Source organism: Poecilia mexicana, unplaced genomic scaffold (assembly GCF_051168715.1).
Source record: "Poecilia mexicana isolate PSO_F unplaced genomic scaffold, ASM5116871v1 scaffold_2, whole genome shotgun sequence".
NCBI lineage: Eukaryota > Metazoa > Chordata > Actinopteri > Cyprinodontiformes > Poeciliidae > Poecilia > Poecilia mexicana.
In genome coordinates, this window is record NW_028263371.1 from 51,143,443 (window position 1) to 51,167,647 (window position 24,205).

General features: G+C 38.3%; 1 protein-coding gene across 3 annotated transcripts in view; it reads left to right on the forward strand.

The window, feature by feature from the left end:
* adarb1b (adenosine deaminase RNA specific B1b) overlaps positions 1 to 24,205 on the forward strand; it is a 129,155-nt gene that overhangs the window by 40,769 nt on the left and 64,181 nt on the right. For 2 of the 3 annotated variants that reach the window (XM_088002352.1, XM_088002357.1), the window contains exon 2: positions 774 to 850. The gene's annotated coding sequence lies outside the window, so the exon portion shown is untranslated. Of the gene's footprint in view, positions 1 to 436; positions 851 to 24,205 lie in introns of those variants that run through there. The other variant, XM_088002354.1, reaches the window with a different exon arrangement.

Sequence of the window (24,205 nt, forward strand, 5' to 3'; positions counted from 1 at the left end):
ATCCAGCTGTACAAATATCCCAAACGAACATGAAAACTGACTGAACCACTTTTTGACCTCTGTCCTGTGGAAACGTGGACTCTACTTAAAAGCTGTACTAGTAAACCAACCAACTGAAGTTTTTTTGGTGCAGTAATTAGTTTTGCCTCACATGGAATTTGCTTCTCAGTACCAGAAATGCGAGTCTGTTGGCTGGACCTCAGTGTTCTGCTCTTTTCACTGTTTGTCACTGCAGGACTGGTTACGTTGGCAGTGAGGGATGTGTTTCTTGATCGTAATTTGTTTCGAAACCTGCCACTCATCCAAGACCTTGCTAAACCTTGCCAGTGTCACCTCCTCATCCTTGTTGCCAAGACGCTCCCGTGTTGCTTTTCCCGTGACAATGGAGTCACATTACTGATGTGAGCGGACAATAGGGCAGCATCTGCTTCCCTTTCCCACACCCCTCAGATATCTTGGCTTCCTGCTGTCAGTCTTTCTTAGCGCCGTCGCGTTGTGATGTTGCTGCTGGTCGGTCATGCTACTTGCGGCAGGGTCAGCGGGGTTCCTTCGCACAACACTGCGGTGATCTGTGGCGTCTTACTGGCTGCCTGAAGAGAATTGTGTTCCTGATTTGTTCTGTTCCAGGTTGATTTTTTTTTTTTTTTTCATGGATTCCCAGAACAAAATGTCAAAAATAAGGTTTTTATTCTGCCTTCATTCCTTATGTGGTTGTTGTGTATTACTAAAAGAACTGAACATATTTTAAATGATGTCTTCTCTCTTCTCTTTAGGTGCGGTGTGTGGTGTAAATAGGACAGAACTCAGAAGATAAAGTTGGCAGTTTCACCGCTGACTACTCACTGGAACGGTGAGTTCAAACCTGTCATATTTCAAACATTTACTCCAAGACATCATGCCATGAAATCTCTGGATGGATAGATTCCTGGCTGCATGTACCAACCACAACGCTGACTCCAGTCCAGTTCATACGGACAGAATGGAAGGCAAATTTGTCCCTTAAAGCATTTAACCTTGTCTTTTTTTATCTGTTAAGGGACTTCATTTCCAAGAAGCTGTAATTTATACGCTGCTTTGCAAAAGTATTCATACACTTTGAACATTTTCTTATTTTTGCACATTGCAACAAAACATCTGTGTCTTTCTAGCGGGCTGTTTTTGGCCTTCAGGCCTTGAGTTTGACACTTGTGTTGTGGAGTCTCCTTTGGTGGTTAGCCTGTATCAACTTATACATCAATATAGAGATGTTTTTGTCTGTCATTCATAGCAAAATAACACAAATTCAGTCAGGTTGGGTGGAGAGTGTCTGTCAACATTCAAGTCATTCAAATCACAGATTCTCAATTGGTTTTAGGACTGGACTTTGACTTGGCCATTTCAGCACATAAATATGTTCTTTTATCCTGCAGGAAATGGGAAGTTATAGGTTTGTGTCATCCTCTTTCCATTTTAGGATGATGGACTGATTGGAGCTTTTTCAAACATTCAAAGCTTAGATGTTTCTCTTGAACCTAACCCTGATTTGAAACCAAGTGTCTAGGCTTGTCACAATAACAACATCTGGTGGTTGATGAATTATCACTGTAACTGTTGAGATAAATGACAATAATGTGTCGTTTTGAGATCATTTTCAAGTAACATAATGATAATGGACTAAAAATGCAAGTTCATCCAATAAATTGGTCAAAGACCAATAAACTTAAATCTTGTAAAAAAAAAAAATAAAAAAAAACGGTTAGCATTGGAACTCGAAGACATTTTTAATATCCAAAATAAAACAACCAAAAACAATAAATAAAATGGAAATAAAAACATTTTATTTGAAACGGCAAACAAAATGGATTATGTTGTACCTGTAAACAGAATTACCCTTAAAAAGAATATTAAAACGGAAATTGTCAGGCCTGTTTTAAGTTATTTTGCAGTCAATTGCTTAATGCTATTTCGTAAAGATGCACTACACTGTATCTACACTACATAAAATCTTAATAAAATAGATCAATCAATCAATCAATCCTCTTTATTTAGACACGATTATGGTCCATAAACAGACAAAACAAGAACAATAAAAAGAAGAACAATAAATAATGAAATAATCAATTACTGACATATAAACTAATCCGCCAGCGATTCCACAAACTGGAGAAGAACCTCACTGAGCTTTGAACAGGATTGGTCAGAGTCTATACTTTAAAGTTTGTGGTTTTATTGTGAAAAAAATTGTGAAAAAGTTCAAAGGGGGGGAATGAACACTTTTAAAAACAACATCTCATCTCCTCTCTGTGTTTAGTCTTGCAGTGGACTTAATGGATGCATTTTTCGCTCCATTTTTTCCATGCATTGTGTTTCTGAGTGGAACAACTCGTCTCACAGCGTCTCCCACCGGTGTGGCTATTTTTAGGGGCGGCTCAACTATCAAGGGATGCTGCCGTCTCCCTCCATCCCCGTTTGTCTATTTTCCCCCCACCCCAAGTCTTCCATGTGCCAATGTGTCAAAACATTTGCTAGTTTGTGTCGGAGTGTTTAAAGTGGAGGAGGGATGGAAATAAATGTGTGCACAGCATAAAAAACTGACCACATGTCACTTTGTGGTGCGGTTGCCAAATCAAACTCAAACTGCTTGGGTCATGGAAAAAGCAAAAACACAACACACAAAAAAAAATGTTGTTGAGAAGTTTTAAAAGTCTGAGGGAGTAAATCTGAGGATGCTGTTTGCTGTTATTCTCCAACAATCCAGAAGAAAAACAAACTCTAGCAGGGTAAGAAAACCTCTGAATTTTGGGTAGATTTATATCTTCTGCTTGGTTTTAATCACAATAACTTGGCTTCTGGTTCCCCCTCCTGCTGTTTGAGAACTCATCTCAGCCTGGGTCCAGAATTTTATTGTCGGATCTTTGAATCACTTTACATGCTCGTCTTGGGACTTTGTGCTCCATCATGGATTAAAATAAGCAGATCATCACCAAACTGTGCATGGGTTTTGGATTAATCTGCTTTTTGACTGCTTTGATCCCAGTCTTTATCTGTGGCGGTGTTTGTTGGGCAGAACTGTGACTAAGCCTCCTTCCTTGAACTAGAAACCACCCCACACATGGGTTGTATCAGGATGCTTCACTGTCAACACAACTAAGACCTGATGGTAGCTTTTCTTTGTTGGACAAATGATTTTCCATGTGTCACAAACAATCTGAAGGCGGATTCATCAGAGAAAAAAAAAAACTTTGCACCAAACTGTCCATCCTTGTTCTTTCTGCTGAGTTGCAGTCTGTTCTTAATGTTTATCTTGGACAGATGTGGCTTCATTTTCATTGTTGCCCATAGTTTAAACATCTTCAGCTCACTTTTGAAGAAGATGCTTCTTGCTCATATTTAGGCAAGTCAAGTTTATTTGTTTAGCAAAAGACTGAAATGTCTTTTTGCCAAAATCCCCCAAAACATTACATTGCAGTGGAAAAATACATTAAAGTTATGGGAAGTTGGAAAACAACCTAAAATTAAAGATTTTCAGTTATTTCTTAAAGGAAATGACTTACTTTAAATGAAGTCAGTGTTTCAGCAGTTTTGCAGTTTTCCGGAAGTTTGTTCCTGAATAGAGGAGCATAAAAACTTCTCCATGTTTGTTTCTGGTTTTAGGGATGCAAAGTAAGCTAGAACCAGAAGACCTGGATGGTCTGGAGGGCCGAGCCATTCAGTGACATATAAACTAACAAATGTATTTTAAAGTCTTTTCTCTGAGCGACCGGGTAGAACTGCAGTGATGTGTTCTGTCTTCCTGCTTTTTGTAGAGAAGTTGTCTTACAATTGGATGATTTTAGGTTTGGTTCCAGCTTTGTCCTGTCACATGTTGATGTGTCCCTGGGTAGTGCACTTAACCCATGCCAAAGTGTAAATGTGGCTCTAGTGCAAAATGCTTGGAGTGGTCCGTGTCACTGGGAAAGCGCTTTATAAGTTCAGTCCATTTATCATTTCATCAACCCTGTTTTATAGAAAACATTTTACTATGCTGATTACGTTCTTCTATTTTTAGCCACTGAAGATCTTTGCAAAAACAAATTATGCACATCAACTCTCGTTGCACAGTAGTGATGACTTTTCACCAGGAAAACTGAAGCGTCAAAAAGATTTAAAGCGTTTCTGTTAAAATATTTGTCCGTGCCTGTACAAAGCTACCAGATGAGGAGGGTTTGATGTCATAAAAGCTGCAGCCAAGTTGTATTTTGGAACATTACTGGTGCCTTGTTTGGGATTTGATTCATGCTAGAGACTACACAGTGAGCTCTTGGCCTCCAGGATTATCATTGTGTTGACACTTGAGGACAATAAAGCTAAATTTTTCTTTGGTTTAATAAAGTAGTCCCTGTTTGCATTGAGAGCCAGCAGTGGCTCAGATGGAACAGCTGGTCTTATTGACACAAGGAGACATTTATTGTCCTCCTGGTGTGATTCCTAAACAGTCCTGCTGGGTAGTGTGGGCAGTGAACTGTCAGGTAGAGCAGGACCGCCTTGAGAAGACCCCGATGAGTGCGACTCGCACCCGGGGGCGCTGTTATTTCTCCCTGAGGAAAGGTGGAAAAAAAGACATTGTCATCTGCTCTGCCTGAAAAAACCCCAGCTTCGCTTAGACCACAACTATCACTCCTCTTTTAACACAAACTGGTAGCATGCACACACATTTGCTCGCTCTCCAGTGCTAATTAAAAGGAGGAAAAAAAAAAAGAACACATTTGCGTGCATGCAGACACTCAAATCCCAGCTGCTGTTATTTTTAAACAATGCCAGCGCCCTGTTCTGTGTGGGTTTTTATGGCAGCAAAGTTCCTGCTGCCTGGCTGTTGAGGAGTACTCATGCCCTCCAGCCTGCACCTCTCCTCCATTATCCTAATGAATATTTAGTGCACTGTTGGCAGGATGGCCACAACTCATCCTGCTAAAATACAACGAGCCGCTGCGAGGTTAGAAAGATGAGCGTTTGACAGGCGCTAACGCCGCGGCGGTGTATTTTTATGGACAATTCAGTCAGCCGGGGGTGTGCAGAGTGACCGAATCACAGGATAGAAAAAGAAACGCTGGACATATTTCACAGTTTGCTGTCATAAATACACAGAGCACCAAAAATCAAATCAGGCAATGAAAAACTAAGAGTCCTAGAATAGCTTTTAGCAGGGTAGACTACCACTTAATGCACACTATTTAATATCTTCTACTCTCTTTTTCATAAAAGCATGACTTCCTTTAAGAACAGAATTAAGTGAACTTTGTCTTGACTTCCTATGGTTCTAGCAGTTTCTGCTGTTGACTCTCTAAGATTATTGTCATTCATCCTAACCGTTTCTATGGCGATACCTCTGAGATCTCCTCATTCTTTGGGCTGGGTATCTCTGCTTTGTGGCTTTCAATATATGCACCTCGATGCACTACCAGTGAGTGGAGAATTTAAAGGTACATTCAATTCTGTTACATACAATAAAATAGGTTAAGAGAATGGTTTACAGCTGAATAAAGCTTTTTATTTAATTAAAATAATCACTTTGTGAAACAACATGAGGCAATAACTCTGTGAGAAGAGAAGCTTTCTCACAATCACAGGTTGTGGTTTGATCCCAGCATCCTCCTATCATTCTGTCGTTCCCCTGGGCAATATACTAAATCCCAACTGACCTACCTTTCTGCACATTGATGTATGAAAACATGTTTGTGAGTTCAATGTTTTTTGATCTTTTCTAAAACCATTACACATTTTCTACAATGTCTGTCCAACCCTAACATCCTGTGTAATGTCTAGTTTGATATGCTTGATTAAGGTACAATTTTCATTTTTCCTTATTTGCATAATCTCCCATGGATCTGATTCTTTAGACAACTCATTGCAACATATTAGATGTCCGACAAGAAACAAAAACTCTAAAAAAATACCCAAGATTTATGAGGGATTGGTCCAATTTCTTGTTTTAGCCTGGGAAACATTTGTAACAAGAGTGAGTGATATCTAATGAAGCAGTGGCTTCTTTTAGGAGTATCCTTTGTCACTGTTAAATACCCTAACTGCTTCTTGAGTTCAGTGCCAAGAGATGTAGGCATTGGGCGTGGGCGCAAGGGTACCTCTGGGAAATGGGATTCGGGCCTAAGTGACTTGTCTCCCAGCATTTTTACAAAGGTCGCGACTGTTGGGTGAGGTTCAGTTTTGGAAGCTAGAGGGAACAATTTCTTCTTTCTTTCAAGTCTCTTGAATTTGGTTGCAGATGTTTAAACCTTGAATGACTTCCTATTTGGCTGACTATCCATGGTTCTAGCCACTTTCTTTGGTGAGGACATACCTTAAAGTTTTGCCTAACATGTAAACATTGAAAAAGCCTAAAGGTCTAAAACTTTTGCTCTGCTTAAGTACAAACCCAGAAAGTGTAGGTTTTAGAAATATTTTGGAGAAGAGAAGTTATTTAGGAGAAATGCAAAAGAATTTGCACTGGCAATCTTCATCTGGACTTTTAGGGACTGTGATAACAACTACATGGCACCTTTAGGTGTCAACATTTTTTTTGCAGGTGTTTAAGTATGGGACTTGTGCAGCCATACGACCCTTACTAATATATATACGTGTTTTTCTTCTTGGTGCTGCAAGAACGCTGCATGAGAAGATTTAATCGCATTGCCAAAAGTAACTAGGCTGGCCATATTTCATCACTGTCATGTCCTTGGAGATTTTCTGTACATCTGAGAAGTGCAGCAGTAAAAATGGGACCTGCTAGAAGACTGACCTTTGGTGCAGCAGCTGGGAACCATATTTCAGGATGGCGTGTTGTTGTGCAGACGTCATAGAAAGACCTTGACGCTGCATTTTTTTGGAAGGGTTTGCTTTGCTGCAGGGTGAGTCAGACTCATCACCTTGTTGGTGTACAGTAAATGCAAAATGACGCTAAATCTGGTCTGGTAGGATTCCTGCTTTTCTTACTGGACTGTAAGCAAATCTTATTTACTAGAATGGTCAGTTTTTAATAGAGATATTAATCAACTTTAAAAGACTTCAGAAAGGATATTTATCTATTTGAGTTCTAAATGATCAAATAAGTACCTCTATTTGGCCAAACTAGATCAGACAGACACTGAGAGATTTTAAATTGACCTTTTGCTCCAGCAACTCTCACTATGAAAGTACTTAGTTTAGTAATTGGCTCACTTAACTGAGCATTTTCAAGGATTTGCTCCCTTAAACTATTTGACTTGAAAAAGCTGCTATCTTCTTCAGGAAACCTATTTGATTGAAGCAGCTATAAAAATCCTGTTTTATTTTAAAGGTTGCTTTTGAAGATGAAACCGCTTTTATCGTGATCTTTTCTTGAAACGTGACACAGAGGATGATTGTTGGATTTAATGGGGTAGGAATTCAGTGAAAAAAAATGTTTCTGCCAGAACTGGTTAAAGAACTACATGGATGGATCGAAAATGTAATTCTAAGGCTGTGTAAAAGGAAATGCAGAACAAACACAGTGTGTTTTATAACAAAAAGCAGCCGTTTGCCATGGGACGCTTTATCCCCACTATGAGTCAGTTTACACCCACCTGGGGTATGCTTCAGACCTGCTTTGAGAACAGATGATTTAAAGATACTACTAAGGAAACCTGGTTAAGTATATGACTCCAATAAATGATATCAGCCAGCAGGAAATTGCGAAGTAGGTTAATTTTTTTTGTTGAGGGATTTTTTGAGTTCTGCTTCATGAGAGTTCATTGGACCAAATAGGGATCAGAACCACAACTACTTTAAATAGGTTTCTATATCAAATTTTCAGAATTGGTGTGTAAATGAATTTGAATGTACTTTGGACTTCAGCATTTTTATGGTTGCTATTTATGGTTATTATCTGACAAGCACATTGACTTAGGTCAATTTAAAATCTCTCACTCAGTGTCTGTCTGATCTAGTTTGGCCAAATAGAGGTACTTATTTGATCATTTAGAGCTCAAATAGATAAATATCCTTTCTGAAGTCTTTTAAAGTTGATTAATATCTCTATTAAAAACTCACCATTCTAGTAATAGATTTGCTTACAGTACAGTAAGAAAAGCAGGAATCCTACCACACCAGATTTAGCGTCATTTTGCATTTACTGTACACCAACAAGGTGATGAGTCTGACTCACCCTGCAGCAGAGCAAACCCTTTTTATGCCACAGAAACTCATAACATCTTTTCTACAAAAAAATCAAACTAATTGGTTCATATAATTAAACTATGACCCGTTTACTTTGTTAAACAGAAAACCAAAAAATAATTTTGCAAACATTTCTTTAAACTTTATTTGAAAAAGATGTTGGATTTTGTGGTATTTTCAACTTTACAATGTTTGGATACCAGTGGTGAAGAGGAGGAAGTTTTAACAGGAAGCTACTTGGCAGGGCATTGGTTAGAAATGTGGTTTCAACTGGGTGACATGACTCTGAAGCTTCACTTTTGGCTCAAGAATACATTGCATTTGTTGAATGCAATGTGAAGGTTCTCATAAAAATTATATTTACAATCTAAAAAGTGAAAGTATTGAAACACATTTTGCTTTACATAAAAGATCTTACAAGGAGCTCCTAGAGCTGATTGTAGAAGAAAAGAAGTTACACAATCTCCTAAATGAAATGATTTGCAGCACAAAACACCAGCAGCACAATATGGCAATGATTCTGTAGAGAACTTTGAACATCAGGAATGGCGACAAGTTATTGGGGTCCTTTTAACCTACATGTATTTTCACAATGAGAAGTTTCTCAGGACTTTGTGCTAATTATCCTGACCAGAGCATTTTATAAGGTATGTGCCAGCTGATTTATTTGAGGAAGAGGAAAGATCTTTTTGAATTCAGCCCAAAGATTTTGCTTGAGGACATTAGGACATTCTCTTTGAGTGCATCATGGTCTGTGTTAAAATGAATCCCCTTTTACTTATTCATGAATAATTGCAGCTCTCTGTTTTGGCTCTCCTCTCATCAGATGCTCTAACGGCATATGCTCCCTGTGATCTTAATGAACGCAGCGATTCAAAATATAACACAGTGATTAACATATATTTCTATGAGTGGAATCCACATGGAGAGCACTTGCATTCTTTCACACTTTGCACCCACACCGCGTCGATCTGTTTCTCACTTTCTCCGTGTATTTTCATCTTCAGCAAGCTGTCATTCTTGCGGACGGGCATGTGCTTGCACGCCGTCCTCGGCTGCGACCAGACGGGAGATGGACGGGTCCCGTATCAAAGCCCCTGTTTGTTTTGGAAAGCCGCGAGTGGGAGCGGTGACCAGATGCAAAAACAACGTGATCATTGAGGCAGGTCTGAAACGGCAGCTGCTGCTGCTGATAGTGCACTCCCGACCCTGCAGAGCTGGTCTGCTTTGTGTTTCGGTGACATGTGTTTTCCACTGTACGTACTGCAGTTAGGACTTTGTACAGTGATTGAGCTTCTTGTTTTCACAATGGAAGGGGTTCTTTACTCAAACATCAGCTCTGTGTACTTCTGGGATAAATATTGAGCTCAGTAATAACGTTCAGTTCTGACACGCTGTGTATAAAGTCGGTGTGGGTGTGATAATACAGATGTGGTGTTTTGATTAATCAGTATCTGCTAGAGTGTGACTGTTACTACATGTCTGCGTGGTCTCATATTGTTGCCAGTATTTCTTTTACGTGGGTAATATTTAGAGTTGACTGCCTGTACAAGTTCCAACCTACATGGCTTTATTTGATGCAATAACATTTCTGTGGAACAGTCTTGAGTCATTGCTCATTTCCTCATTTTGCATCTGAGTTCTTCTGCTTGGTGGTTCTTCAAGTTTCAGAAAACTTGAAGAAGTTTCTTTCTTTGGATTTTGGCTGCTTTGTCACTCAGTTTCAGTCTAGTTCTTTGTTTGAGCTGTTTAATTGATGAATTAAGAACCAATATTTTATTTAATATTTAGAAACTTTGTGGCCAGTTATATGTCCCAGCGACACAAATTGTTCCCATTTTTTTTAGACACATCTATGAAACCTTTCTGTTCAGTTGTGTTTTCCACTACAGGGAAGTATTCCAGGAACTAAAGCATTTTTCTGTGCTAGTTGTTTCTTTCCATAGGTTCCACTTCAGGACCAGAGCAGAAACCAGAGTATTATTATGCCTGGGCATTTCAGCTTCCCAAGCTGTATTTTCTTTTGAATATTTTTTAGATGTGTGCTACGGAAAGATTCATGAATAGGCATATTTTCTATAAATAAGGTGTTATGTTGCTCAGAAGATTTTGCAAATAAACAAAGGTCCACTGTACTTTAATAAAATCAGGCCATCTTAGTGTAAATATTAACTAAACAAATTAAATAAAACATTCATTTCTGCTGTAGAAGCACTTTCTTTTCAAGATTTAAACTAGTAATGTTTCAATATTTTACTACGTTTATCTGCTGTCTGTCTTACAAATTAAAGTGATAACAGTCCCTTTTTATTGTGTGTTATTAACAGCCATGCACAAGATGCTGCTAATGTTGCTAAATTCATTTGAAGTTAGTTGCTAGTTTGGGAGTAACTCTATGTTTTATAAAGTATAATTGCTGTGACAGAACAATTTGTTGTAGGTATATTGTTGAAAATTTGGGTTTTCATGTAGCTCAAAGTTACCCGTTTGCACACAGTTTGATGTGTCACTCCTGGGCTTTTAAGCAATAGTTCTTTGTTCATATTTTACTATTTTTAATTATATTCAAAGCTGCATTGTTGTGGTTTACTGAGATCTGTGTCTGCAGATTGCAGTAAAAGGATCTGCTCAGCATCAGCAGCGTCAGCAGACAGACCCACAGTTGAAACATTGGAAAAGGAATGGCCTGGGTAGTTAAAAATGTTCTGGGAAAGAAAGTCCAGAGGGACTTTTCTGATGTTATCCCAATGAACAAAATGAAGCGGCAAAGCTGGTGCTTATTGGAAAGAGAAGTTTGTGTTACAAGAAACAGTTTTTTTTAATGTCAAACCAAGTCGATATTTAGCTCTGTTATTGCACCTCAGAGCTTTTTACTCCGTTCCAACGTTGAAATGTTGGAAAATTAGAAGATATGCTGCATCTAAGATAAAAGCCAGACAAGAGATGGGATATTTAGTCATTCAACTCTCCATGTCTTTTTTCCTGTGTATAACAAATTTGCAAAGTAACATGTACAATATATCACTTAAATTAACTACATTTTGTAGTCGACTCTCTGTCTTCTACGTTTTCACGATAAGTCATTAATTTGTTACATTTCCCGTGTGACTACAAATCACCATCAGGCCTTTATTATGACAACAGGTTCAGACCATACCTCAGATCAGCCCATTTTGATCTGACAGACTTAATGCAACAATTACAGACGCGGTCGCTCATACTTCTGGAAACACTCAGTGGTAACAAAGAACCATCAATCAATCTCATTGTTCCTGGTATTACTCTCAGCAGTGCACACAGACGTGCATGTTTAGAAAATAGCAAGGAAAAATTTAGATAGGATTAAATACTAGACCCCGGAGGATTGAGAAATGTTTGTGCAGATGGTCAATTATCTGGTTCCTCATTTTTCGTTTGGATCCTTGACTTTCTTGTCAGGATCACTAATTCAATTTGTGTAATACAAAGCAGGCCAATAAGAATACTTAATAAGACAGATCTCCATGCAACGACTAACAGCCCATTTATTGATGTAATAAATGGACCCATGTTTTCAGAACTTGGTGCTTTCTTTTTTTGTTGCTGAAAAACATTAGTGTAGAATTGATTTGTTTCCACACTGTGTTAAGAAGCTCCATACCAGAAAGAACGAGTACACACTTAGAGGAAGATGCGTCTTTAGAAAAGCAAACACCAGAAGGAATTTTAAAAAGTATTTGTTTCAGTAACAAGAGTGCATCTTTGGTCTACTTTTTGATGCAAAAATTAATACATGAAGATTTTAAAACTGTAAAGTGCCACAAGAATTTGGTGTAAATTAAGTTTTTATTATTATTATTATTATTATTTAGTTTAATATTAACCGGCAGTTGTACTGTTTTTCTCCTGCTTTCTCCATATGTGTAGTTTTTGGACTTTAGAATCTGTTCAAAACAGATATTTTAAAGAGGATAAGTGAAACAAGCAATAGGTACTTTAGCCTGGACCTTTTTGGTCATGTTAAATTCATAAATAATAATGTAATTAACACTGATGTGAAATCTTTGGTACAATTATTTGTACCAAAGATTTGATCCCCCCCCTTATGGCTTATGACCAAAATGACAAAAACAAAACTCAAACATTTTCTTTTTGTCTTTTTAGGCCTTTTCATCCTGTCTCGCATGAATGAAATGTGAATGTTAGACCTCAAGTTCAGTTGGTTTTACTTCAACTTAACTTTTGAAGCCAGCTCGAAACTTAAAATTCCTATCTTTTGTTCTCTATCAGTGAATGTCCCATAGCAAATGGCTGCCTATGCACCAATACTCTGATGTAAATGTGTTATAACTTGAAGCATTGAATATTTAATTATTTAATCACTTAAAAATCAAGTCAGCAATGAAGAAATACCCAGAAATTTATCATTTTATTATCTCAGAAAGAAAAAAAAACATCTTTCTGGAAATTAGCAGCTTTAGTAAGTAAGTATTTTGTTTCAAAATTAGCCTACAGGGTACAGAGAAAGCAGTTTACACACATTTCATTGCTTAGCCCACTAATCAGCTACCATACCGAGACAAATCAGATTGTTGTGGTCTAAACCAATTTTCTTTGCAACCTCGGCCCTGCCATGATTGCTTAAATTTCCCAGCGAGTGTTGCAACAGGGAAATGTTATAATTTGATCCTACTCACCTTGATCAGATTACACACTGGAATTAGTATAATTACAGCTGTCACTGATTAATGGGCATGCTATAATTACAGACTTAGCCACAAGTAAGCGTGTATTAGTGCATGTGTGATAAAGAAAAATGAATATGCATTTGTTAAGGAGTGTGTATTTATTTTAACTTAATCCATCCAAATACCTGATTCGTCAAGACTCACTGGTGAACCAAGCAAATCAAGCTTGGACACAAAATAGCCTTAATTAAGAGAGGGATGGCAGATAAGAGCCTTTGTGGAAAAATAAAGTTGCAAAAGTACAACAGAAGGTTGTAAAGAATGATGGATGAAAACTAGGCTAGCTCATAGTATCAAAGTTAACAATAATCTTCAGTAAGAATAAATATTGTAGAATAATAAACTGTGTTTAAGGATGTTGGAGTTGCAGCTGAGTTATATCTATATATCTATGTTGCAGGTGAGTTAAATATCTATATATCTATGTTGCCACCCTGGTTTAGTTCTGTCAGTCATTGTTTTCCCAGCAATACATGAAAAGAGAGGGATTAAGGATAGTGCTTTGTGGAACTCCATTCCTTTTTAGCATCTAAACTTTTCACAGCTAATTTTACATCTTGTTGAATCTTATCTCTGTTTAGGGTTTTTATTTTTTTTCAAATTAAATTGCTTCAGTCAAGAGTTACTGTCTCTGTAAACTACATTAGACAACTATTTGTCAGTTTGTTTAGGTTTGTACTTCACACTATTGCCTCATATTCCTCTATGTTAATGATTTCTAACATGCTTATGCCTTTTTTAAAGCAGTGCTGCAGCCTTTATGGTACTTCATTCTTTTTATGTAGTTTGAGGCATTTAAGATGATAATTTCACACAGATTATGGGACGTTTGCTTGTCCTGATAAGTCCAGAAGTAGTTGAGGTGAAACGGGTCACTGGCTTGATGTAAAGAGCTTACATAATCAGACTGCCAGACCACTGCAGCTCCAACCACTTTAAACTGAGAGAAGTTTAAAATGTGCATTGCCAGTTAAAAGTTTGGACCTGTAGTCATTTATGTTTAATGCAGAGGTTTGTTTTAGATGGGAACAGGAACTGTGTGGCCTGAAGGAAATTCTATAAAAGCTGCACGGACGTTCATCCTCAATGAGTATTTCCTGACTTTATTTCGATTCCTATTGTCCTAATCCATCCATCTATCTGCCCAAGTACCAGTCTGCAGTTTTTGAAGATTATTTTCTTAAATACTTTGAACACTTTTGATTCTAAAATAGGAAGAAGTGCTTTCACCGCTGAATGTCACCATGTGTCACAAGGTGACATCAAGGATTCCCAGCTGGTGTCTCAGTTTTGCTTCCAGACGGTATTTATCCTGACTGACCAACTTGTTTGCAAACTCTTCTAAACCATAACCGTATTTGGGGATATTGGCTAAACGGTAAAAAATGAACAACTTCCAAATGCCCTGGATGGATTACTGCAAATGACTTCTAACACTTTATCAGAATGACGCCCTATTAAGCATTTTCAGCTGAGATTCTGAGAGTTGCAGTTAATACTAAAATGAATCACGGCCTCACTGAGGTGGCGCTTTTTACCAACCAGACGGATCGTATAGAGCTGAAGTAAGGGAACCAGAAGCAAGGCGAAAACGGAGCGATAAGGGACTGAGCTGCAGGGTTTTAAATATTAATAGCGTGTATATCAGACTTAGTGCATGCATGAGCTGTTTATGTGCACTCCAGGTTTTCTACAAGCTCAGCAACCCCCCCGACCGCGACAAGGCGAACCTCTCACTCTGTGAACAGAGTCAGTCGAGCAGAATGGAGTCGCAGGCAAATTGACGCGAGGGCCGAGATAGATTACGCAGATGCTGCTGCCGCTGCCGTGTTGACAGAGCTGTGGTAAACCTCGTCTGGTCTGGGATGTTCCACCGGGGGCCTTTCTGCTTTATCTTTTACCCAGAATGAAGATTAAAATCTAAAATAAATAAGCCATGACATGCGAGATGGAATAAATATTTGCACTCATTGTGATTGAGCTAAATATTATCATTTTCGTTAGTTTGTGTGACTTTCTAGATTAAAATGGATAGATTTATGCATAAAAAAGCCGTTCTCGGTTTTTGCCTCCCTCCCACGGTTCATGTGAGTAGGATAGAAAAGCAGCAGCTTCTCTGTTTATCTGCTTGCTTGCCAAATGAAAGAAATAACCTCCTACAGTTGGCAAGGAAAAAATCTGGCAGATTTTTTTTAGATGCATCACAATATCATGGCCTTTTGAAAGGATTTATTACCACACACAGCTACTTTATCTTTTTTTAATGGACATTGGATCAGTCTGAACATGTTTTTCACCAAAATGTCAGTATTTTTGGCACACAAGTTACCCACCAACCAAATCAGAAAATGGCGTGCAGGTACCACTTAAAATACTGCTACTGGTCAAACCTGAGATGGAATATTTTACAGTTGTTTTTAACCTTTATTTTTACTTAATACCTTCCTTGTCCTTGGACATGGTGCTGCATACAGTATACTGCTGCGTATTCATTGTTCAGCATTCATGTGTTCTTCACTTCACAATTTTATTTGGAAACATAACTCTAAATTTGCGTAAAAGTTTCTTATTCAGTTTTTTTTGTGTGTGTAGAGAATGTTAACTATAAAAAAATGCAGCATGGAAAGCTGAGATATCTAGACGCAATGCTATTGGCTGGTGTTTACAAAACAGCCAATCTAGCGCTACTACGACTTTTATTGTGTTTTTACTGATATTATATTATGTATGTATTTGGTGTTTGAACTAGTTTGAGAGGGAGTCTTGAGTATTTGCAGATTTTAGCTATTTGAGGGCAGATGTGGACCCTAACACTGTGTACACGAGGTGCACTGCAGTTTGCAGAGATTCCTCAAAATACAGTTTCTCGTAAACCTTTTCTTTCCATGTAAAAATAGAAACAGACAGCTTTACCGTTTTTGGGGTTGGGCGTCTCGCTTAAAAAGTGCGGTTCCCTCTGGTGCAGCTGGTCACGTCGCATTGAGATTGAGCTTTCATAAATAAAATCAGCTTAGCCGAACCACCAGAGAGTGGAGTAGGGGTTAGCAGAGTCAATAAAATTTTATTAGGAGAGGTCCAATACTACAGACCTTGACTTTAGCCTAAAACTGTCTTTAATCTCAAATCCTCATAGAGAACAGTAATCCTGCATGAGTGAAAAGATCAAATTCTACGTTTTAAATAAACACAGTAACAGATATTTTCTCAGCAGCAGGTGCAGCCATTTCGAAATGCTCATGTGTCGTCTCAGCACCCTGTTTGGGGAGAGTTATGGTCCAAGTGTGTGCGCTTGTGTGAGTTTTATTGGCTCCATTGAGTGAGTAACATTTCCAATCTGTTGTGATGTCGTCTTCCCCCCTGTGGCAACACAACTGCGTCACGGCATGAGTTTTGCTGTCACATTTTTCTAGAATGATCTGCGTTATGTAAGGACTGAAATAAGGGGAACGACACTGCCAAATCGACATACTGCTGCACACATGCGGACACACACTCTTTCTTTCTAACACACACACACAGCCAAAATGTCCCAGCTGGTCGGCTGGCACTTTAGTCATAGCCAAACCTCTTGAATAGGACAGCTGCCAATATGTTGGTTTTTTAATAGCAAAAGTCATTATTTTAGGATTAATGTTCATAGTGCAGAGAAGGTCATCAGGTGACTATACGTCAGCTGCCCATTATGTGAAATATTACAGAAAGTCAAGGTTGATTTCAAGGGTAAATACTTTAAGATTCCATGAATAGAAGGCACACTTATCCAATAAGTTTGTTTGTACTTTGCTTCCAGGCAGCCAGACTTTCACGTAATCTTTTTAAGTGGCCCTGATCAGTATTTGTCCAAGTTTTTTGAAGGTCTTTCAAAGTTTTTCTTTTAACTTTGGCTGCAATTACACTCATTTTTAGTGGAGTTAAGCAATATGGGCGTAAAATCTTCTGGTACTTGTTGTGCTATATACTCATAAACCACTTTATTAGGTGCACACATTCAGTTGCTTTCAGACATAACTGAGGGTTTTCACACAAAAGCATATTTGAGGTTTACAGAGAATGGTTGGGAGAATAGAAAATATCCAGTAAGTAGCAATTATGTGGACAGAAATGCCTTGGTGATGTCAAAGCAGAAACAGGCTTGAAACAGTATCTAAAATAACCATTCGCTACAACCAAGAAAAGCAGAATATCAGCTCTGAATGTACAACATGTCGATTCTTGAGACAGATGGGCTGCAGCAACAGCAGAAGACGACCCCTAATGGTTATACAATCTTAAAATCCAAAAGAAAAGCTACAGTTCATACAGGCTCACCAAAAGAGGACAATAATAGATTGGATAAATGATGCCTGGTCCAACAAGTCTTGATTTCAGCTGAAAAATTCAGATGTTGAGATCAGAAATTGTAAATTATATTATACAACTTTCTTAAGAGTCTACTTTATCCTGCTGTCCAGGTGAACACGGTGGGTTTTTTACTTCACCAGCACCTCCACTTCTTCTGCCATGGTGAAAATAAGGTTTGACCTAACACCATGTCTTTTGAAATCTACAATCATCCCTTTTGTTCACATTCAAGATAAGATGATTGTTCCCACACCATGACACAAAACGGTCCAACATCTTCCTGTACTCAACTCCTTAACCTCTTGTACCACCGATGACTGAAAATTCATCTGAGTACTTCTCTGGATGACAGGGCTAAGTTGTGCAGAGTGAAAAGGAATGTAGAGAGTCCAGTCTGTGGTTCTCTTCAACATCTGACCACCTGGTTAGACAAATACTCCTTCAGTCTCACAAACTGTGGTCTTTTTTGTCAGGTAGTCATTGACCCAGATGATTGTTGAGGCCTCCACCTGTGTCTTCTAGAGTTTCTGACAGAGCAAATCAGGCTGAATTCTGTTGGCTGTCATGATGCGGGATGTCAGTGCAACAGGTCTCGACTTACTCAGGACTGATGGGTAAGCTTTTTTTGGTACCGACTGGAGGCTGAAGAGGTGCTGGTCCACACAGAACTTCAAGACCCTGGGGCTGACACCATTTGGACTTAGTCTCATTGCAGTTCAGTTTCTTCAGCTGCCTCTACATCTTACTTCTAGACACAGAATGGGGAGGCAAAGAGAGCACTATTTGACCATTTCTGGTACACCCAATGACTGAAAATTCACCTGAGTATCTCTCTGAATGACAGGACCAGTGTCGTTTTTGGATCTTTTCATTTGGTTGAAGACAAAGACGTAGAAGCAAACGAGTCCATGACCGAGATAGAAGAGAAGTCAGTAATTATTTGGGGGGTATTTTCTTATTTTCGGAAACCATGTCTATCCCTTTACTGCCAGAGTGCACCAATCTTCTGATGGATACTTCCAGAAAGATAAGGCTCCATGACATATTAAACTAAGTTCTTGAACATGACATTGAGTTTAATTCAGTCGAACAGCAGTCTGCAACCCCAGTCTTCAAGTACTAATGTCCTGGGGATTTTGGATGCGTCTTTGTTCCAACACACCTGATTCAAAAGGCTGAATTACCTCCTTGGCATGTCAGCAAGCTTTGTGAGAGCCTGGTCATTAATCATTCATTTGATTCAGGTGTGTTGGTGGAGGGACACATCCAGTCGTTGTGGGACACTGGCACAGGTGGAATGGAGTTGTAGACTCTTGCGTGAAGCACTTTTGCATCCATGATTGCTGATCAGATTTTAGCACAAAGACAATACTAAGTGTTTAAAATATTCAGTTATTCTAACTTATTTGAATATTAGTGTTTTTTTTTTTAATAATCTGTTATGTTTGAAGAACATCAATGTAGTAATGGTGAGCCATCATCAATTTTTATGTTGGCAGTAGCTGGGCTGTTGCGGGCTGCTTGGCTTGTTCCAGCCAAAAAAGGCAAGGCAAGTTAATTTGTTTCCAGATGTCCCAGAGGTATTCTGTGTGAAGGAGAAGGATTCTTGGTTGAAAGAGTTTGGCAGGACATTACTGCAGGGCTTTAAGTGAGCTCCACGCCACTAAATCGTAACAGATTCACCTTTTTTTTTTTATTGTTTTGACAAATTTCTAATTAAAAACAAAATAAGAACAAACCGATGACTAATTTGCTTGCCACATGACATTCATACAGCTGTCAGATTTTATTTAAATAATGCCACATTTATCACTCTTTCTTTTTCTATATCTGTTGGCTGTTTTTTTCCGACATGTTTGTCTCTTTTTTCCACTCTTGTAAACCACGTACTGTGTTGTGATGCGGTTGTATGCCAGTCCATTTGTGTCTACTCAGCCACTGTATAAATAATAGATCTGAAGAAATGACAAATGGCATCCTTTTGAATGTTGCATGTGGATTTTGACAGAAATTTGCAGTTGTGTTTAAGTGCACTTTAAAACAGTCATACGGCATTATGAGCTGATGGTTTGCTCCAACATCTTCATTCAGCTGCTGAGTTGTTTCTAACTTTGCAAACTCTTTTTTCCGTGGGCGGGACTTGTTCTGGTGTTGGGATCTAGCATTTAATAACTTCATCCTGCTTTCTCTTCTCTACCTTTTAGAAATTTCTCCTCGGGGGCAGCGCTGATCAGATTTTATCTGCTCGCCGGATTGAACGGCAGACTTTTAGTGTGTCTCTCTGGGTGATAGAAGAATAGGTGGAAAGACATTTGAGAATAGTTAGTGGGTATCAAGTGAGCCCTTACTGGTTCTGCTAAATCTGAACTCCACTTGGGTGCTCTCAGAAGCCCCCGGTGAGCACTAACAGGAGCTAAAATAATGGTAGAGAAAAATGGCTCTGGCTACTCATGACCCCATTCTCTGTTCATGTCAGAAAAGCCGCTGCCAGCATTCTGTCTGTCTGTCTCTGAGCTTTTGCCACTGTCCACCTTTTGTTCTGGTTTTGTCTCATTACATCATCTCAATTCAACAACTGCATGTCCTCCAGATTATAAGCAATGTGTGCATTGAACTAATGGTGTATCATAAAAATGCTTTTGGCCCGAAGGCCTTGATGTTGTAGATCTAATTTTTATAGTGTTTAAGGCTTTGAAGCTTATTAATTTACTACCTTTAATGGTTTCATTTGATAACTGGAAGTTGATTTAAGTGTTTTCCAGGTCTGCATTAATAGGGAAAGAAAACTTCCTGGGAAAAAAAATATTTCTTTGTCGATCCAAGTGTTTTTCTGCATCCATCCATCCATCCGTCCGTCCGTCCATACGTCCATGCATCCTTCCTTCCTTCCGTCAAACTTATATTTACAAGTGAACAACGATTTAAAAATGATACATTTTAAACTGGTATAGTATGGACATCTGACATAAGAACCCTTAGTGTGATCTGTTCCCTGGTTTGGAACGTAGTTATGTAAATGTGACTTTGAGCATTTTACCACAACACTTTCAGCTATTTACATTCAATCTATAGTGCTCACTTTTCATGCAGAATCAGTTACTTACACCATAAATACACATTCACAGTTAAATTGTTACATCACTCATGTCTTTGTGTTTGTGGGAAACAGGAAAAATGTCATTGAAGTCCAGTTAGTTTTAATGACGGGATATTTACCCATAATGCTTTGTAAAGCGCTGCTGAGTCTCTCTTGGGGCTCCAAATTACCTCTCACATCTGCTGCTTCTCTTCACCACAAATAAGTCAGCAAAACACACCAACACACACACAGCCAGTCTCATACTGTACGTCCAATGGTGCAAAGAGGGGCTGTTGGAACTGATTAGGCTGTCGTAAGTCATGATGATGCACTTAAACAGAGATGACGGAAGACGTTTCAGTAATTGATTGTTCCGTCATTCAAATTAATGTGGCTTGAATACAAATTAAATTGAAAACAAAACAACTAGGCAAAACAATATGACCACACGTCTTAAAATTACAATACCCACTAGTTTCCTATTTTGGGATCATGATTTTCCCACTGGTCTTTTGTTTGGCCGCTGAGTTACTGAGTGTTTTGGGTTGTGGCGTAAGGTCGTAATGTCCGGAAATGACCATACCCTGTTAGCAACACTGGCACACTACTTCAGATAACTGTTGGGATGATAATGGAGAGAAGCAGTATTTGTGCTTTTGAGACTGTGACTTTATGATGTTGATTTTACAGCCATCGGAGTTGTGCTGAATGGTCAGATTCCTTCGACCATATCAGTTTACCCTTGTGGGTCTGTCTGGATTGTGATTGCATCTCCAAGACAGATTCACAATGCACCGTATTGATTGGTCTGGACTTCTCCCGGCTAGCTGAATGTCTCACACTTCGTGTTTTTCTCTTAGTGATGTTTTAGCATGTACTCTTTGATGGACTGGAGCAAAGAATACATTTTATCAGGCGTTCTGGTCTATTTCTTGCAATTAGAAAGATGGATTAGTAGTAAAACAGTTACGAATGTCATGTTTTAAAGCTATCAGTTTAGTGGTGCTGTGTTGTTTGTTGCTGTTTTTTGGTGAATTTCTAACCGCTATTTGGAACTTTGCTTACAACTTCTTCAGATGTTAATATTTTCTTCTGGTGTTTATAAATTATTCTTGAAAGCATGTGTAGCTTCAATGTGCAGTGATGTTCATAAACATTGATCTGAGGAGTAATGTAAAGAGCATTTATAAACACTGTCTGATGTTAAGGAGTAACAGCTGTTACCAAATATGTGTGCTCACTTTCTAACAACAATGCTGCGTAATAAAACCCACACCTGTAGGTGGCGATAACATCTGCCCATAACCCTGGCTCCACAGTTGTGAGGTTTTTTTTTTTTTTTGCATGAAGTAGTGGGAGGACATGCAAAAAGTGAGCAGTTGTTTCATGATGTGTAAAAAGAAATCTCTGTTCACCATGTCCTACAGTTTTGGTTTTCAGAGAAACTGAGAAAACGTCCGAGAGGATGAAGCATTTACTGGAGAAGATGTGAGGAGAGGATGTTGGTCGCTTGCTCTGCAGAAACAAATGTCTTTTCTCTCTATTATTATGTGTTTTGGTTGATAAAATCAGTCACTAATTGGCTCTGCAGTCCAGATCTATCACTGTAACTGTTGGGTAGAGAAACATTTAGTCTTACTGAGATTGTGTTGTTACTTTGAGGGAGTTCAGTTTGTGTGTGGTGGGTTTTGATTGGAAACCTGTAGCATTGGTGAGGTGGGTGGGCAAAAGTCCACATTACAACCGCTTGAAGTGTTTTTAACTTCAAAAAACACATTTTTGAAGTTAAAAATGAAGGTTATCCTAATCACAGGAAAGCAGCATGCTACTTTATCTGCCAGTAGCTGTAATTTTTTGTCTGATTGGTTTATTGTAGGCTTAAAGAAGAGGTATTAAGTCATCTGTAAAAGATGTCCTTTATTTCCAATTTAAGAGGCTTGAGTGAAAAAAAAGAACTTCCAGAGACACCGTTAAGCAGATCAAACGTCTTCTTGAAAACTCTGTTTTTCACATACAATTCCTCTAGGTATGAGACACATCCAGCTATAGATTTATGAAGGAGATTTCAGAATGGTGCCAAAAATACATCTGTCAAACCCAAAACATCAGTGAAAAACAGCCCCAAACATGGTAAAGCAGTTTTTTAAGCTCACAAACCAATTGTCGTTGGCTCCTTTCTCACAAAAATATTTTCAGTCCTTACGCATGTTCCCATATGCACGCATTAGCTCCCACCCACAGTGCTTCTCTGCAACCTCCCACACTAAATAAATTTAGATTATTGGCGGAAAAGTAGTGCAAACTTACTTCACACATTTTGCCAAAACAAAAAAAAACTGAAAAGAAAACAGATCTTATTGGCATTCTTTTTTTAGGAACTTAAAATAAAAACATGAACGTCAGACTTCTTATATATTTTAGTTTTATTGAATGCGAAACTACACTCCCAGCTTGTGTATTTACATTGGAAAATGTTGAGAAAAATTATTTAATCATCTTATGTTTACAGATTCAGTGAAACTAAGAATATAGCAGTAGGAATTAAATAATAGCCCTTTATTTTTGGATAGGTGCATTTTCTTTGAGGTGTTGTAGGACTACACAGAATGCCATTGTTCCCAGAGTGGACAATTCTCTAAGTGATTTTTGTTTACAGAAATCAGATTCCACTGCCAAATCTACTATGTAAAATAATAGAATGTAGATTTTGAGATAATGACAATGCTCATTGTAGCTAAATAAATAAAAAGCTGGTACTGCTTTTGCAGTTTTGATTCTATTAGGCATTTAAAAAATTTGCATTTTTGCCTAAGGAACCAATTCGTACCAACCTTGTGGACATTTAATGCCACAATGTCTGCTTATTTTACAGTTATAGGATGCCAATAAATGGCATCTACCATCAGCAGACCACTAATGGCTTCTTTGGTTTGATTATATGTTTTTGGATACTGTAAGAGTAAACGGATTTAAATGAAAATCCGAATCACAATCAATGATAATAAAGTGTAAGAAAATAATTTTATCAAAATATGTGATATTTGTCATTATGTGTTACTAAGTACTTACATTACTAGAGAAATAAAGAAATATGCAACACATGGATGTGGGTAAAAGAAAAGTAGGAAGAGATAAAATGGCAACATGCATTTGAAGTGAAGGTACATTCTGTCAAACAGGCAAATGAAACCTGGCCCAACTTTATCTGTGAGGAACCTTTCCAATGAACGTGAATAATTAGAGAAAAAGGTATTAATCCATCTATTTTGGAAAAATAATTTCCTAAGGTATAAGAGTTCCCAGAGTGGACAAGCTCCATTGTCTTTTGAATATTTTAGGAATACTTTATGGAAAAACACTGCAAATAGGCAGATTCTCCATCAATAATTTGAAGTCTTCACGAATCCTGAACCATGAATAGACGACGATTAAGTGTATTTCCGCGTTTAAACCTGCGTTTTTGTAAATGCGATCAGTCTGATAATGAAATTTCCCAGTGGCCTGCCTGGATTTTGTTTTGTTAACCTTTAAAACACATAACAAAGAAAGAGGCCTTACCAGCATAGATGTGTATGAGTTGTTTTGATTCGGTTTATCTCTCTCCACTTTGACTCACCAGAGCTCTCTTGGGCACACATGGTCTCTCTCTGTCATCTGCCCCCTCGTTCTCTCTGCCCCAGCTTCTGGTTCACCTTGGATGACCAAAAGGCTAAATGACATTGAAACCCTCCTGAGTCAGCAAGTTGCTAATAAATCATTTGTCCTTTAGATAACTCCACAGATCTGCCCCAGTGCAATGCCATGCAGCTTTGTGGACAAACTTAGTTGTTTGTTTGAGCGTTATAGTAAATGCAGAAACAAATAAACTGAATTTTGCTTTTATTGGAGCATATATGCACCCTTTTAGCTCTGT